The sequence below is a fragment of the Myotis yumanensis genome, unplaced genomic scaffold (assembly GCF_028538775.1).
Source record: "Myotis yumanensis isolate MYYU_CA2020_CCGP unplaced genomic scaffold, mMyoYum1.0.hap1 SCAF_11, whole genome shotgun sequence".
NCBI classification, from domain to species: Eukaryota; Metazoa; Chordata; class Mammalia; order Chiroptera; family Vespertilionidae; genus Myotis; species Myotis yumanensis.
The window spans coordinates 21,056,960-21,073,311 of NW_027223762.1; the positions used below are offsets into that span (position 1 = coordinate 21,056,960).

Sequence of the window (16,352 nt, forward strand, 5' to 3'; positions counted from 1 at the left end):
TGCCTAGTACATGCTTCACATGCTTTATTTAGCACATCTAATTTCATCTTCACGACCCACACATGTGGAAATGCCACCGTCCTCTTACTCATAAGGGACCAGCCTCAGAAAAGATAAACAAATTCACCTGCGGTCCCACAGCTAATCGATGGCAGGACAGGGCCAGCACGTGAACCCAGATCTGAGTCCTCCACCTGAGCTTCCTCCTCCATGTCACACTCCACCTGAGAAGACGGGAGGCTGGGCCCTGAGTGAGCAGAAGAAAGTGACAGAGGAGATGCAAGCACTTCCCTTCGGGCCTCACAGTCACACTGCAGCTGTGACTCACCTGGCTGCCTTCGTGACCGGCAAGCATCCTGGCTTCACACCTGAGCTCATCTTCCCATAGCTCAGGTTCAGGGTTCCCAGCAGCCAAACAAGACCAAGGAGCAGCCAGAATCATTGCTTCCCCTCCTCCACCAGAGGAGAGTGAATAGCTTTTTGAGTTCCACCTGGAATTATAGGTAGATAAGGATTATCAATGTCAGAGGGCTTGTAATCAAGGCAGACTCCCAGGAAGAGGGGAAATCCTGGCAAGTTTTACAAAGTGGAATTCCTTGTGCAGAAAGGAGAGAAAAGAAAGCCCCAGTGCAGAGAAGGGACCGATCAACAGTTGGAGAAGTGAGCCCACCATTGTGGGGTGGGGGGGGGTGGGGGCACCAGAAATGACACACTATGTGGGGTTCAGCAGCCATCTGCAGTTCCCCCATCCAGAGCCTAGAATCCAGGATCATGGTGGGGGCTGCAGCCGCCCTCCTCCTGCGGTCTACTCCACATTCCTCACATTCTTTACGCTCAATTAAGAAGAAATAATCAGGGGAGCAAGCAAGGCCGCAGCAGGGCGGCCATGCCCCACGCTGGCGGCATCACGTGTGCGTGTGCGGAAACAGCCAGATTAGACCTCGAACCCAGGGGCCTTGGGGGATGAGGAAAGCAAGCAGTGAGGTGAAGGAAAAGGGGGAGAGGGGGGTGGGATCTGGAAGGCACGGTTAGAGCAGGGGCAAGGTGCATAGCCAGAAGACCTCAGCCATCCATTACTTAATCAAACTATCGCTTTACCACGACCACAGCACTGTGTCACCATCACCATCTACCAGCATCATCAAATGCCCTTGGAGACACTCCTGGCTGCTTAGAGCATTCTCACCTTTATCAGTTAGTGGCATGAGTTGATTAATTGGTGTCATGAGAATAGTACCTGTCTGTGGTCTTCAAAATATACCATCCATGGTTGCAGGGGGGTGCTATTCTTGACCCCAGTGGAACATGCATGTCATTTCCTCCTCTTGGACACAACAGGCCTGGTTAACCAAGCAAACTCCTACCCCCTCAAGCCTCTATCCAAGGGGCTGCCTCCAGCCCCATCCCCAACCTCCACCTTCACATAAGCTTTCCCTGCCATCCCCAGCAGACCCAGTCTCCTCTTGGCTCCCCTGGTACATGTAACCAGGACAGTTCTTATGCTGTTTTGTCATTTTAGGTATGTCTGTCTATATGTCCACCAGAATGAATAATAACTAAATGAATGATCGTTATTATTTATTGAGCATGTTCTTTGTGCCAGGCACTGTGTTAGCACTTGATAGATAACCTCATTTAATCTTTTTAACATCCCTAGAGGTTATTATTATTATTATTAATTATTATCCCCAATTTACCCATGAGAAAGTTGAGACATGGAGAGGTTAGGTAACTTGTCCAAAATGACCCACTTAGTACATCAAGGAGGGGGAATTTGAACACAGGATCATAAAATGCCAAAACCTGTGCTATTACTCCAACACTGAGATGTTTGAGGACAGAGTCTATATTTAGCCTTGCTGACCACTATATGGCAAAGAATAGGTGCTCCGTATAGGATGGATGGATGGGTGGGTGGGTGGATGGATGGGTGTTGTGGGCTCTACAGAGTTTCACCAGAGGAAGTAAGCCAAAAGCTCTCTTTCCACCTTTTATATCAATGGATCAATTTTGAGAGATGATTTGTTAGAACAAAGACCTACTCTGTGCTCTTTATTGGATCTACTGTGAAGGCACACTCTGTGGCCACTTTGGAGCTTCAGCCTTTGACGATAGCTACATTCAGTCTATGATTACTTTGGGGTCTCAGTCTGTGGTCAGAGGTAGTGGCCAGTTTATAATGAGGATGGGAATCAATCTGGGCCTAGTGTAGAGGATCAGTCTGTGGCTGGTGTATGTCAAATGCAGAGACCACCTCTCTGCCAAGCTGACTTACAGCTCAATAGAGAATAGTTCTCAAGCCAGAGTGCCTTGTTCCTGAGCATTTAAAGATGGAGAGATGATATGTATGAGTAACTGGGTATGTGAGACGGTACAGGCCAAATTGCCCTGGAAACAGGGGGAGGGGATGTACCCACTAAGCAAGCACCATGTCCTCTTTGTGAGTCCAACGTAAGTGTGAGTGTGGTGTGGCACATGTGTGTGTGTGTGCTGTGTGTGGTGAGGCAACAGGGGCCGGGTAAGGTGTGGGAGAGACAAACACACACCTGTAATAACATTGGCTTCAGACGCTAGGAGAGAAGAAATTCCCCCAACTGTTTTATCAGAGCCGAAGTTACCAAATTACATTGTTGTTTTAAATTTGAGCTTCTCAGCCTGCAAACGGGGGGAATCTCAGGTTCATGAGCTTAATGCTTGGCTGGGCCTGGAGCTCTACCTCCCCACCCAACCAGGCTCCCAGAGCTCCCAGGCCCGAGGAACAAAAGTCTTCTCTCTCAGGGCTTTGAAGTGGAAACACTAACTGCTTCCTTTAATTAGAAAGAAACCCCTATTGTTCCTGCTTTATTACTGATGGATGAAGACATGGGAAGAGGGGATTTTGAAGAACAGGAGTTGGGGGAGGAGTGGAGGGAACACAAAATCTCTATGGAGAATAGAGCATCTCCACACAGTCTCCACTCACCAAACCAGGCCTCTTTGTCCACCTTAATCAACCAAGACTTTACAGGAAAGATAGAAGAAAGGGTCCCAACCCTCAAGGAGTTTATCATCTAGGTAAGGGAGGCAGGGCAGGAGGACAAGAAATGAAAGATAATTGATATTAAATCAATACTACCAATAAAAGCAAGAAGAATTTAGAGTGGGGAGATAATCCCATAGACAACCTCTTAAGAACCTTCTGGGGGTGTATCTAGGAACTTGAGTTGAATGCTGCAGATTGAAGAGAATTGACGGAGAGGAAGAAGAGAGTATTTCCACTCCCAGCAGGTGAGTGGCCTTTGCAAAGGCACAGAAATCGGAATGGACACAACATTTTTGGAGGACAGTAGAAAGTGGGTCTGGTAGTAGAGGAGGGTGTGAGGGCAGTGGGAGGGTGGGGGTGGGGGGGGCGGAATACAAGGAACCAAGCTGCCTAGAGCAGATGTAACAGAGGAGTGGAAGGCTTTGAAGCACACAGGGGAAATAGACTTAATGAGACAATTAGAAAACCATTGGGCTTTCCTGAGCAGGGGAGTGGCTGTTGGCAGCCCTGTTCAGGAAGGCATGGAAGGGAGGAAGAACAAAGGCAGGGAGACCAGTTGGGGGGCTTCTGAGGAAACCCAGGTAATGATGGCTTAGACTAAGGTGATGGCAGTGGGACAGGGAAAGAAAAGGTGAGGGATAGATTTCAAAGAAAGGACTAAGATGTGTTGACAGAATAGATATAAGGGGATAAAAGAGTGGGAACAAAGACACTTCCAAGATCTCCATTCTGGAAGAGTAGGAGGGTGTTGGGGGTGGGGGGAGGGGAGAAAGTAGAAGCCCTCTAGAGGAGTTAATAAACAAAGCCCCACCCCCAAAGTTTCATTTCCCCTTCCAGAGCCCAAAGATGCCTTGAACCCAGTACTCAGAGGATGGCAACTCCAGGGCAAGAAAGCCCTGTTCCCTCAGATGGGGAACACCAACATGAAAACAACAACTTTCATACTATATTTTTTCATGCACTTCAAAGTGATTCCCACCTGCGCCCCATTTGATCCTCAAAACAACCACAGCAGGTATCATTATCCCCATTTTGCAGATGGAAAAACTGAGGCCTGGAAAGACTAATAACTTCCTCCAAGTCACACCACTAGTTAAGGGTAGAGCTGGGAGCAGAAACCTTCTGACTTTCAGCTCAGGACCCTTCCCAATGCCTGTTGGCAGCCCAGGCGAGGGGAGGAAGGGGCCTGGAGCTGCATGTGCCCTGAGTCACTGGGGGCAAGGAATCTGGGCCTCAGAAAGAAGGGTCCACCCCGGACCTCAACCGCACCTCCAGCCTGCTCCTCCACTCACATAGGGCGTAAGTCGGGAGCCCAGGGTTGGAAATGCCAAGTCTAATCAGACCTCACAAGCCCACAGATGGTTTGAATCAATGTGCTACCTTGATAGGAATAATAAGGAGTCCTGAAGACAGTCTTATGCCAGCTCCATCCGTCCGGACAGAGAACCACATCTTCCACAAGAATTTCCCCATCCAAGGTCTCATCACCCTCTAAACTGGACAAACCCTTCATGAGGAAGTCCCCTGGTCCCACATCACAGCTGCTCCCCAGCCCCCACCAGCAGAACCACCCATAAGTTTTCCAAAAACTCTGGCCTCAGGTTCTAATTTGACAAACTCTGACTTCTTAGGCCTTTCTTGAGGCTGAAAATGGTTCCTAGGGAGAAATGGGTGATCATGGGTCACAAGGCTGGGCCAGGGGTTGTGAGGCAATATGGTGGGACGGATGGGCCTGGATCCAGACAAACAGAACCAGACAAATGCCCTCTCCCCCACTTCCTGGGAGAATGAGTATTCCCACTGTTCATTGTTTCATTCAACATGACAAATGTCATCATGACATTTCCTTTGATGGGACACCTGACCTAGGGCATCCTAATCTCATGAAGCCCGGAGTTCATAAATTTCTGAGGTCACAGAGTCCCAGGAACAGAACCAGACCTATGGTTTAGAAAAGCCTCGCCTCTAACGGGGGGAGCCCCTTACAACCGGGCCTCAGAATGGCAGCAATGGCCTTTCCGCAGGAAAAGCCCAGGCTTGGGATCTCAATCCCCACAAGGGTGGCCTTGTGAGCAGGGACCTGCTTTAATAAAAATCTGGCCTGCCCACCCCCTTGCCTAGCAAAGCTTAATTTGAAGCTTAAAAAACAATGAAGTTAATTTTTAAAAACCTTTCATTGAGTTCCATGAGACCCCTATTAATTTTATTGTTTCAATAAAGCATTTATTTAATTGTCTCCAGAAGGGCCCTGTTAAATGCACAGATGTTACCTGAGTCAGAAGGGAGGGAGCGGGGAGCCTTTTTTTTTTTTTTTCCCCTCTCTCGTTAGCACATTAGCAGAATTCTGTTATTGGATTAACTGACTGTCACCTTTAAAGTCACAAAATAAAGCCCTGAAGGAATGAGACACAAGACAGGTATGTTCTGGGGAGCAGTTCGGCTCACAGTTGCAGGAAGCAAGAAGTCAGACTCATGATACAGAGGCTGGGTTTGGTTAAGAGGAAGAAAAGAATTTTTTTTCTGCTGATGAGGAGACATTTGTTACTTAGCCTCTGGCACAAAGCTGATATTCCTGAAAAATATCAGAGGACAAGCCCATTACTAGATGTATGGTGTCCAAACCATAGGAGGGGAAGGGCTCAGCTTGCGTTGGCAGAAAGTCTCGGGAATGTCACATGTAGTTCTTCCACAATTATTTACTGAGTACCTACTATATGCTGCCACTACTTAGAGCTTTAAATATACAGCAGTGAACAAAACAAAGACCCTGCCCTTGTGGTGCTTGCATTTTAATGAGGGGAGACTAACCACACACAAGTAAAAACATAAGTGTCATGTCAGACAATGATAAGTGCTCTGAGGACAAACAGAGTGATGTGGAGAGAGTAGGTCTGTCTGATGAGATGACATCTGAGCTAAGACTTAAATACACAGAGAACGAGCCAGCCAGAACTGCAAAGATCCTGGGTCCCCACTTTGGGAAGAGCATTATCAAATGACTAAATAATCAGAGGAACATGACCTGGGCAGAGGCCCAGGGGACCCTCTTACATCAAGAATACTGCAAGAACTACCTAAGGACAGAGGCTCCTCATCCATCTTTGTGTCCCTGGTTATGTGCTTGATGTCTAGCACAGAGTAGGTGCCCAATAAAAGTAGGATTAAAAGGGAAGGAAGGAATGAGAGGAGGGGAAAGACTGAACATTTAGAAGGAACTTCATTTAGTCAGATTATTTTTTAATTCAACAACCAATTGAAACAGAAAAAGAGAGGTGGGTGAGGGGGAAAAGCTCAATCTGCATACCAGGTCATTCATTACCAAAAGAAGGGGGTGCCCAGTGGAAGGAAGGCATGAGGGATATACATCTGAATGTATCTAGGACAGTGGTCGGCAAACTCATTAGTCAACAGAGCCAAATATCAACAGTACAACGATTGAAATTTCTTTTGAGAGCCAAATTTTTTAAATTTAAACTAAATAGGTAGGTACATTGTTATTAACTTAATTAGGGTGCTCCTAAGGCTTAGGAAGAGCCACACTCAAGGGGCCAAAGAGACGCATGTGGCTCGCGAGCTGCAATTTGCCAACCACGGATAGGAGATCAAACTGTAATTGAAGAAACAGGCCGAAACCGGTTTGGCTCAGTGGATAGAGCGTCGGCCTGCGGACTGAAGGGTCCCAGGTTCGATTCCGGTCAAGGGCATGTACCTGGGTTGCGGGCACATCCCCAGTAGGAGATGTGCAGGAGGCAGCTGATCGATGTTTCTCTCTCATCGATGTTTCTAGCTCTCTGTCTCTCTCCCTTCCTCTCTGTAAAAAATCAATAAAAAATATTTAAAAAAAAAAAAAAAAAAGAAACAGTAATAGTAACCACAGCTAAAATTATTATAGGCTCTGATTCAGAGCTGACAAAATGCCGGTGCATACATTTATTCTTTCTAATATTCTTGTGAAATAGAAAATAACAATATTAGTCCATATTAACTAATTGCTTATAGGCTTTGGCACTGTGCTAGGTGGTGGGGACATATTGGGAGCAAAAATCAAACAAGGCCTTGCTTTTATGGAGTATATAGCCAAGAGTAGACAGACTTCAATCAAAGGACACAAGGAGAGAAATTACAGCCACAATGAGTATTGCAATGGATAGGTACATATTGCTGCAAGAACCCAGACTGGGAGTGATCAGGAAAGACTACCTTGAGGAAGTTTCTTAGGAACTGAACTCTAAGGATGAGTGGACTAACTAGGCAAAGAGGGGAGACAAGAGAGTTTCAAGCAGAGGGAAAAGTAAGTAGGGGAAGAGAGCAAGGTGCTAATGAAGAACAGTGGTCTAGAGCCGTGGTCGGCAAACTGCGGCTCTCGAGCCACATGTGGCTCTTTGACCCCTTGAGTGTGGCTCTTCCTAAGCCTTAGGAGTACCCTAATTAAGTTAATAGCAATGTACCTACTTATATAGTTTAAGTTTAAAAAATTTGGCTCTCAAAAGAAATTTCAATCGTTGTACTGTTGATATTTGGCTCTGTTGACTAATGAGTTTGCCGACCACTGGTCTAGAGCAAAGAAAAGGAGACAGGGCACGGTGAAGGGGTAGACAAGGCTATAGTATGTGGGGCCTCAGAGAACATGGAAGATTTTGCCTTTGGCCTTCAGGAAGCCAGAAACCAATGAAGATTTTATTTTCAAACTAAAGGCCCAGCGCACAAAATCGTGCACGGGTAGGGTCCCTAGTCCTAGCCTGTGATCAGGGCCATCTTCTGCCCGCTCACCAGTCCCCAGTCCTGCCCTGCTGCCACCACCCACCCTGGTTCCCCTTGCCAGTCCCCAGTCCCGCTCCACCGCCGCCACCCATCCTGGTTCCCCATTCACCATCTGGCGATCAATCGGAGCCCGAGGGCCGGGAGAAGGGACCAAGAGGTTGGCTGTTCTGCCTGCTTGCCAGTCCCCAGTCCCACCCTGTCACAACCCACCCCAGCTCCCCATTCACCATTTGGCAATAGGAGCCTGTGGGCAGGGGGAGGGACCGAGAGGTGGTCAATGCACCTCATAGCCACTGGTCGAGCAGTCGTTCTGGTCGTCACACCGTTATGGTCGCTGGGCTTTTATTATACAGGATACTTGAAGAGCTGTCTTGAGGAAAACAGTGTAGATTTGCTACAATCAACTAAGGTCTTGGCAACCTGAGAAAGTGAGTTTGCCAATCACAAGGGTGGGGGATGGGATGAGTGAGTTATTTGAATGGCAGAGAAGAGTTCTACTTTGGTGAGGAGAATGGACAGGATCAATAACTTTTTCATCATCAAGGATTTCTTTTATTCATTCTGCTGCCCCACAAACCCTAGATTCTTTAAAAGAGTTTGCCTACCAGGGTACACTTATATAACATAATTCCCCACCACCACCACCACCATTTTCATTTTTTAAAAAAATCACTGATGTCATTTATGAACAGAAGAGACTCAGTGCATGATATAATTCTGGCCACAGCAAAGAACGTCTATGTTTTTCTTACTTTCTTTTTTTTTTTTTTTTAAATATATTTTATTGATTTTGTACAGAGAGGAAGGGAGAGGGACAGAGAGTTAGAACCATCGATGAGAGAGAAACACCGATCAGCTGCCTCCTGCACACTCCCCACTGGGGATGTGCCCGCAACCATGGTACATGCCCTTGACCGGAATCGAACCTGGGACCCCTGAGTCCGCAGGCTGACGCTCTATCCACTGAGCCAAACCGGTCAGGGCGTCTATGTTTTTCTTGATTGGGCAAACTTATCGTGAAATATGTATCCTTTCCTACAGGCTTTCTGGAATGTTGACGTAGCTCCCCCCTTTCTAATACATCTTTGGGCTCCAGGCTGGGAACTACCATTCTGTGGTAAGACCCCACATCTCTTCCAACCAGGGGACTCTCTAACCATGAAGTACAGCCTTGTTTTCAGGCATTTGGGGAAGGAACAGTGGATGTGAACTAAAGCAGTCAGGGAAGGCTTTCTGGAGGGGATTAAAAAAAAAGTCTGGAGAAGGTCCTTGAAGGATGGGCAAGCTTTGGACGGGTGAGGAAAGGAAGGAGTAGCAGAGCATGCTCCAAGATTGGGGAAGCAGCCGGCCAGGCTGCCACACAGAGCCAGGAAGCACTTGTGGGTACAAGAATAGAGCGGGTAGGTTGTGACCGACGTAAAATGCCAAGCTAAATTATTCTCCAAATGATGAGGAATCATCAAAGGTTTTAGAACAGGAAAACGATGTGTTGGAAGCAGTGTTCTTGGCAGATGAATCTGGTGCCCATACACGCTTTGAGGTGGGAGAAGAACACGGAGGGGACCCAATCAACAGACCAGATGTGAGAGCAAGAGCCTGGACTGGGGAGGATGGCAGTGAGAACATAAAGGAGCAAATCCCAGAGGCAGTTTTTTAAAAGCACAGGACTTGAATTTGAGTCTGGAAGCATCAAAGAGACTCTGGGGTGCCTTGGAGCCTGCTGGTGCAGAAATGAGACAGTCACCAAGGGAAGCTCGTCGGGGGGAGGACATGATGAATTCATGTGCATCTTAGAGAGCCTTTACACAGTAAATCCTCCGCAGTGGTTACCTCTGCAGGTGGGGTTGGAGGGGCAGGCAAGGTGGCTTTCACATCTTACGATATATAATCTCTTTTAATGGAGGGATTTTGTGTAATTTTTACTTCCTTTTTTGTACTTTTTGGAATTTTTCAAATAATTATTTTCATTCCATGCAGACTCCCAGTCTCGCTAACCCTTTGTAAACCATCCCTCCTCATTTGTTTCCTCCTCCTTCACTCCCCCTCCCCGCACAGTGAAAGGAAAAGAAGGAATGGTTTGCAGGGTCTGCTGGGGTCTGAAAAACACTTCATATGGGTTTAGTCTCAGCTCCTGAGTCTGTGGTTTTCCCATGGTGGTGGTGGTGGCGGTCTCCCCACTGCCCCTCCTTCCCTCCTTCTCTTCCCACTGCCCCCGCCTCCTGCAGGGCCTGTCCTCAAAGACTCAAACATCATCAGACCCCCCTCTTTGAAGCCAGATTGCAGCGCTGGGCTTGGAAAGACTGACCTTGGGGTTTTTATAGCTGAGATCAGCCCAGCCCATAAACTACAGGCGGCAGGACAGACCATGGCAGAACACAGGCTCTGATGTCAGAGGCATCTGCGTCCAAATCCAGCTCTGCCACAGTTACCTAACCTCTCCATGTCAATTTTCTCATCTTGAAAATTGGAGATAATAACAGTATTTATCTGCTAGAAGTATTAAGTGGATTAAATGATGATGAAAGGCATTTAATAAGCGTGCTCTATCATTAGTGTTATTAAGAACAATAAAATAATAAATCTTTATGACCAAACTTTGTTGCTTAGAGGCAAAAATAACCTTTAATACACTTCTATCTTGGTTCCCACTGGTGGCATTTCTTCGAATCTCTGTCTTTCCCTTTGACTGGAATTTTTTTAGTTTTTCCTAGACCAACAAAGAGCTAAGAGAAGAGCTGAATCAGGGCCTGAGTCGCTGCTTTCTGATTCGTGGTGGTCTACTCTGCCACTTACAATTTCTGAGACATTTGACAGATTTCTTAACAGATTTCTTAATCTCATGAGCCTCAATTCCCTCATCTATAAAACGGGTGTAAGAATACTGACCTCACACTCTGTATCAAAAAGTTAGACAGTCCCTGGCACACAGCAGGCTTTCAGTACATGATAGTCCTCCATCGGGGGTTCCAGGGAGGGGCTCGCTCTTTCCTGCCTGCATCCTAACCCCCAGACCCTGCATAATCTCCTTTGTGTTCATCCCTGATGGTTTTGGGTAAGCTCCTGAGGGCAGAGGCAAGCCAAGGCCTCCTGAATTGTAAGGAGCAGTCTTCCTCCTGGACCTGGCTCCAGGCCAGCCTCCTGGGGCAGCTGGGGAAGGAGGAGAAAATTGTCAACCATCTAAAGGTCCAGAACCAGATGCACAAACTCAATAGCCTCTGTTTCATCCTCTCTTCTCTCTGCTTTCCAAACCACAGCCCTGAGGCTGCTCAAAAAGCACTGGCTTTTCCTATTCGGCCATGGCCTAGAAGAAAAGTTGCCCCATTGACTCAGGGTGCATTTGGCTTGGTCAGATGGGATGTGTCAGACCCAATCACCTGGCCCCCATGCTCCAGGTCCCTTCCCTCTCCCATGCAAAGGCCTCTGGACAAAGGCAAAAGCCTCCCCTCCACCACCACCTGCCACCAAAGTCCATCCATCACCCCTTGATCCAATCGCCAACTACCTGGCTCTCCATCGGCCCCGGGGACCAGAGGCCCAGGAATGCAGCCCTCACTTTTCTCCCTTCCCAAAAGGGTCTTTAGGACAGAGTCTCTACTCTGGGCTAGGTCCAATGTCAGGTGGTGGCTCTAAATAGGTAGCTCTCAGCCTTCTCTCTCCTTAGCCCCACCCCAACCCACCCCCAGCTCCTCCAATCAGAGGAAATAGTGAAGGAGACAGGAAACACATCTCAGACAGCCAGGAAAGGGAGAGACAGAGCATCTGTCATAGAGCATCTCTCTGGGCTGGTGGGTGAGGCTGAGCAGGAGGGAGGAGGGAGGATGAGAGAGCCAGGCTGGGGGGAGGTTAGGGTGGAGGGGGACTGAGAGGGACACACTGGATCACAGACCTGGAGGCCCAGACAGGCGGAGAGACCAGCCTGGGCAGTGAGAGCTCTGGGAGCCCACAGAGCCTTTTGGTTTCTGGGGTCCCAGAGGGCCTCACCCTCTGCCAGGGTCATGGAACCACAATGGCTCATGTTCCCATCTTGAGACCCACGAAGAGGAACTAAGCTCTTTTCCAGAGATGGGTAGAAAGCGCTCTCCTGAGCCAGGGCGTTCTGCTCTGTTTGTCTGACTACCCTTCTCAGGATTCGGGGAGTTTTAACTGTCTCCTTGTTTCTGCATCTTTATCTATCTTGTCTTTTCTTTCTCTCTCTCTCTCTCTCTCTCACCCCACCTCTGTCTCAGATCATTTCTTGGGGACTCTGCCTCTGGGCTCCCACTCCCCCGTGTGTAGGAAACCTGACCTTCATCATCTGTTTTTTATATTTTGGAAACATCCACTTAACTTCCTACCTGAGGGGAGTGGGGGTTGAGGAGCAGGCTGCCTGGCTCCACCCCTTTCCCTGCCCCCTCCTTTCTGAATCCGATCCCTCCCCCAGCTTCTTGCCCCCAGAGCTCTCAGCCCAGGCCTTCCCTGCTCTGGGTCACCGTGGCATCAGGAATCAGGTCCTGATTCATGATCTTCCCTCCACAGCTCACCGCAGGCTGGGGAAGGCAGTGAGGCCTCTTCTGATCCACTGCTGCTTTGCTGATTTGGGAAAACGTGAAAATTCCAGGCACAGAGAGAGCCCACTGGAAACCAAGATGGAAAGTAAAGTCATTTCTGTCTCCAGGCAGCATTACAGCCAACTGGGTTGCCTAACATGTCATCACAGGTGTCTATTTAATGTTATTGTTAATACTAGCAATAGATTACACATACTGAGGGTGTGTCCTGTGCCGGGCACTTTATATAACTTTGCATATCATCCACTCGACAGCTTTATATGGTAGGTACTATTATTATCTCCCATTTTCTTAATGAGAAAACGAACACTCCTTGCCCAACGTAACTCAGCTAACAAGATCTGAACCCAGGTTTCTCTGACTCCAAGTTTACTCTACACCAAGTTTTGCAAGACCTGAGAAGTTTTGTACATTTCTTTTTAAAGGAAATAAGTCCACAGAACTCAGAATAAACCTCCACGGTCCCAGGGAGCCAGGCACCCCAGTTAGAGAGGCATTGTTTGGAGACCTTGAAGAAGCAACCAGCAGAGAGTGTGTGGAAAGGCTAGAAGAGGGCATTTCGGGAAGGAAGAAGTGGGAGGGCAACGTAAAAAGGAATGCGAATGATGGCTGTGGGTCAGGAGGCAGTGCAAGTACCAGTCTTCGAGAGCCTGGCTCTGTGCAGGGAAATGAGAGGGTGGAGGGCAGGGCCCACTCACAGAGGCCTGAGGCTCAGTTCAGTTTATGCTCCAGGTTACTGAGCTGGAGAGTAATACCGTCTGCCCTCCACATCTGCGGGTTCAGCACCCGCAGATTCAAACAATCATGGATAGAAAATAGTTGGAGTGAAAACATTACATTGTTGCTGACGTGTACCATGGAGTTAGGCCTACGATAGTTGTGTCTATATTGAACATGCAGACTTTTTCATTCTTCCCTAAACAATACAGCATATCGACTACTTACATCACATTTGCATTAGATATTTTAAGTACTCTAGAGATGATTTAAAGTATATGGGAGAATGTGCATAGATTACATGCAAATATTGTGCCATTTTACATAAGGGATTTGGGCATCCTCAGACTTTGCTATTCACGGATTCCTAGAACCAATCCCCCCATGAATGGCTGTTCTCCAAAAGAAGTGTTGGAGACCTAGGCTGGAGGGAAAAGGTAGACAATTAAGAGGGCTGCTGAGCCCGGCCAGTGTGGATCAGTGTTTGAGCGTCGACCCATGAACCAAGAGGTCCCCAGTTCCATTCCCTGGTCAGGGCACATGCCCAGGTTTCAGGCTCAATCCCCAGTAGGGGGCATGCAGGAGGTATCGGATCCACATCTCTCATCGGAAGTTTCTTTCTCTCTATCCCTCTCTCTCTAAAATAAAATTTGAAAAAATTAAAAAGAGGGCTGCTGAAAGGTTGGTATTACAATCCAGGCAGCGTAGGATGATCTGACAAAACATGTAGGAATTGTTTATCTAAAAGACATTTCCAAAGAAATTTAGCATTTTGGAGCCATCTGCTCCTTCCCAAGGATTGCTATCTAAGTTAGCCTTTGCGTGGGGTGGGGTGTGGTGAGCAGAGGGAGGAGCAGGGAAACCTCATGCGTCTGCAGCTCTGAGCCTTCGCACTTGCAGACAGACCCTCTGGTCGGAGGGCTGCTGGGCCCTGAGTGAGAGCACTCAGCACTCTGAGCTGGAACGGGCCTGAGGACTTTGGTCTGGGAGGCCCAGGATACTGACCTGCCAGTTCTTTGGGGTGGAGCAGGTGGACAGAGTGTAGACCTGGAGCCTGAAGCAGCGGTTTTTGTGTCTTTTTCAATTCTTTCAAAGGATGATTCCTCTCCCTGGGTGGCAAAAAAAAAAAAAAAAAAGCAAACGAGCAAAATTTGGTTAAGAACTCAAGAACTGCCAATTCAGAAACTCTAATCTGTTCAGAAAGTTAAGTCCTTTTTTTCAGAGGCCAAAAACCTATTTCCATCAAAGATTGTATATGTCTGTGTGTCTGAGAGCTGGTGAGGGCGACAGAGTGAGTGTGAGAAGGAAAGAGTTGAAATGCCTTTGTTCCTGCGTGCGAGGCTGCTGCTCCGGGGCTTATGTGTGCTCACTGTACGTACATTTGTGCCTGTTTCTCAGGCCCCTGTGTGCATTGAACTTTCAAACCATAACAGAAACACTGAAGCTTGGCAAAGAATAATTATCTAATTTTGGAACATGTTATTATAATACCTACATGATGTGTAACGAACTTAACAATGTTCGCGTTATATTCACCAGCTCTGAGTTACAGGCCCACCATGCCAAGTCCTACCCACTTCAGAGGCTTCTTTCTCCAAGACCCAAGAGCAGCGCAGGCCCGAAAGAAAGCTCTGGAAGGAATATTGTCCCCCACAACGGCCCCCTCATGGATCCAAAGGGGGGTCAGAGCCTGTCTTGGGATAGCAACTCTGTTCCTCCCAGAATCCCCCTTCCTCCCCAGTAGGGGACCCTCCGGAACTGGTAAGGAAAAAGCCATATTGGGGTCACAGAGGCTGATAGGCTTTCCCTGACTCAGCTGTGGGCCAGGAGGCCTCCTGATCAGCCAGGCTCTCTCCTCTTCCCCAGGGAGCTTGATTGAATTGAAGCTGAGTGTGAGGGGAATGTTTGCTGTTTGCTGCTGCTCCCTGCTGACTTTAGCCAGTAGCTCTGTTTACAAACCCAGGTTGGTTTTCCCAGCACAGTTAATTAGACCAGAGACATCTGGTGTGAGGGCTGGGGAGGGCATCTGCTCAGAGCCTCCCCCGCCCCCCCCACGGCCCCCACACCCAGCAGCCATGGGCCAGTGCAGGGCAGAACAGCTAAACTGAACCAGACAGGACTCCAGCAAACCCAAGGTTCTCAGGGGAATCGTGGCTTTTCTCATTCTGCCTCCCCCAGGCTTGCTAAGTTAGACTGGACCCCAGCCCTCTGAGTCTTTGGGACCCCGGGAATCAGGGTTGGGTGCCCCAACCTCAGTGGGATCACAGGCTGGAGACCAAGGACTCAGTTCTCTCCTCTGCCCTTCCATGTCCAAGAATCTCTGTCCTCTCTCTCATGACAGTAACTCTGTGCTCTGTAGGAACACCAGATTTCTTTGGCCCCCCTGTAGGAAAATATCGCTCCCCGACACCCCCTTAAGGAGGAGGTCCTGGGCCCTCCTCCCTCCCTGACACCTCTCCAGGCAATCTCTGACACTGCGGAGGGGGGGGGGGGGCAGGGGGGGGGGGGAATGTGATTGATCAGTCCGGGACCAGGGGGAGGCAGGAAGGTGCCCAGGAAGGTGAGAGGAGCTGGGGTGGACAGTTCCAGGGCGATGGGGAGGTGGAGGGCCGGGAGGGGGAGGGGCAGCGGCTTATCTCTCCCAGGAGGGGGGAGTTCACTCCAAACAGCTAATGCACTGGCGTGTGAAAGCCCCTCAATTAGCACTAATGATGCAATCAGGGAGGGAGGAGGAGGGACCAGAGGTTCTGGTGGAGCCGGCACCAACTTACACAGTACACACTCCCTGCCTCCGACACAGTGGCCCCTGCAGACACACCAACGCACACACTCCACAGACGGTATGGACCACGCACGTCCGTGGGTAAAAACGCACTTTGCAGAAACTACTAGCATGCATTTGATTCGTGATCCGCTGCGGACCGCGTCTGAATGCAGGGATCCCCGAGGGGGAGAAAGGAAAAATCAGAAATCGGAAAGACTTGTGAGAGGAGGTTGAGCAGTGCGTCTCCGAAAACATGATTATTCCTCTGATCTCAGAGTCCCCGTCCCACGCGCGCTCGCAGGTGCAAGCCCCTTTGCGCCCTCTCCCCAACACCCCTCCCTCGAATCCGGGACTTGGGCCAGGAGCCGTCACCCCCAGCCTCACCCGCGGGAGGCGGACCCCCGGGAATTTCCTGCGCCCCGTCCGACCTCCGGCCCCGGGTCCCGGGAAGGGCGCTCTGGAGTCACAGGGATCTCCAGACCGACCCCAGCTGCTCGTCCTCTCCGAAGTCCGTTACCCGCGGCCTCGCCCCTTTTCTGCT

At 49.0% G+C, this 16,352-nt stretch overlaps 1 long non-coding RNA gene across 1 annotated transcript; it reads right to left on the reverse strand.

Moving 5' to 3' along the window:
* Positions 1 to 427: 427 nt before the first annotated feature.
* Positions 428 to 16,335, reverse strand: LOC139019398 (uncharacterized). Its single transcript, XR_011473097.1, has 4 exons — positions 16,196 to 16,335; positions 14,053 to 14,156; positions 12,304 to 12,396; positions 428 to 491 (listed from the first exon to the last, which is right to left on the reverse strand). It is a non-coding gene; the product is annotated as an uncharacterized lncRNA (long non-coding RNA).
* Between the last annotated feature and the right edge of the window lie 17 nt (positions 16,336 to 16,352).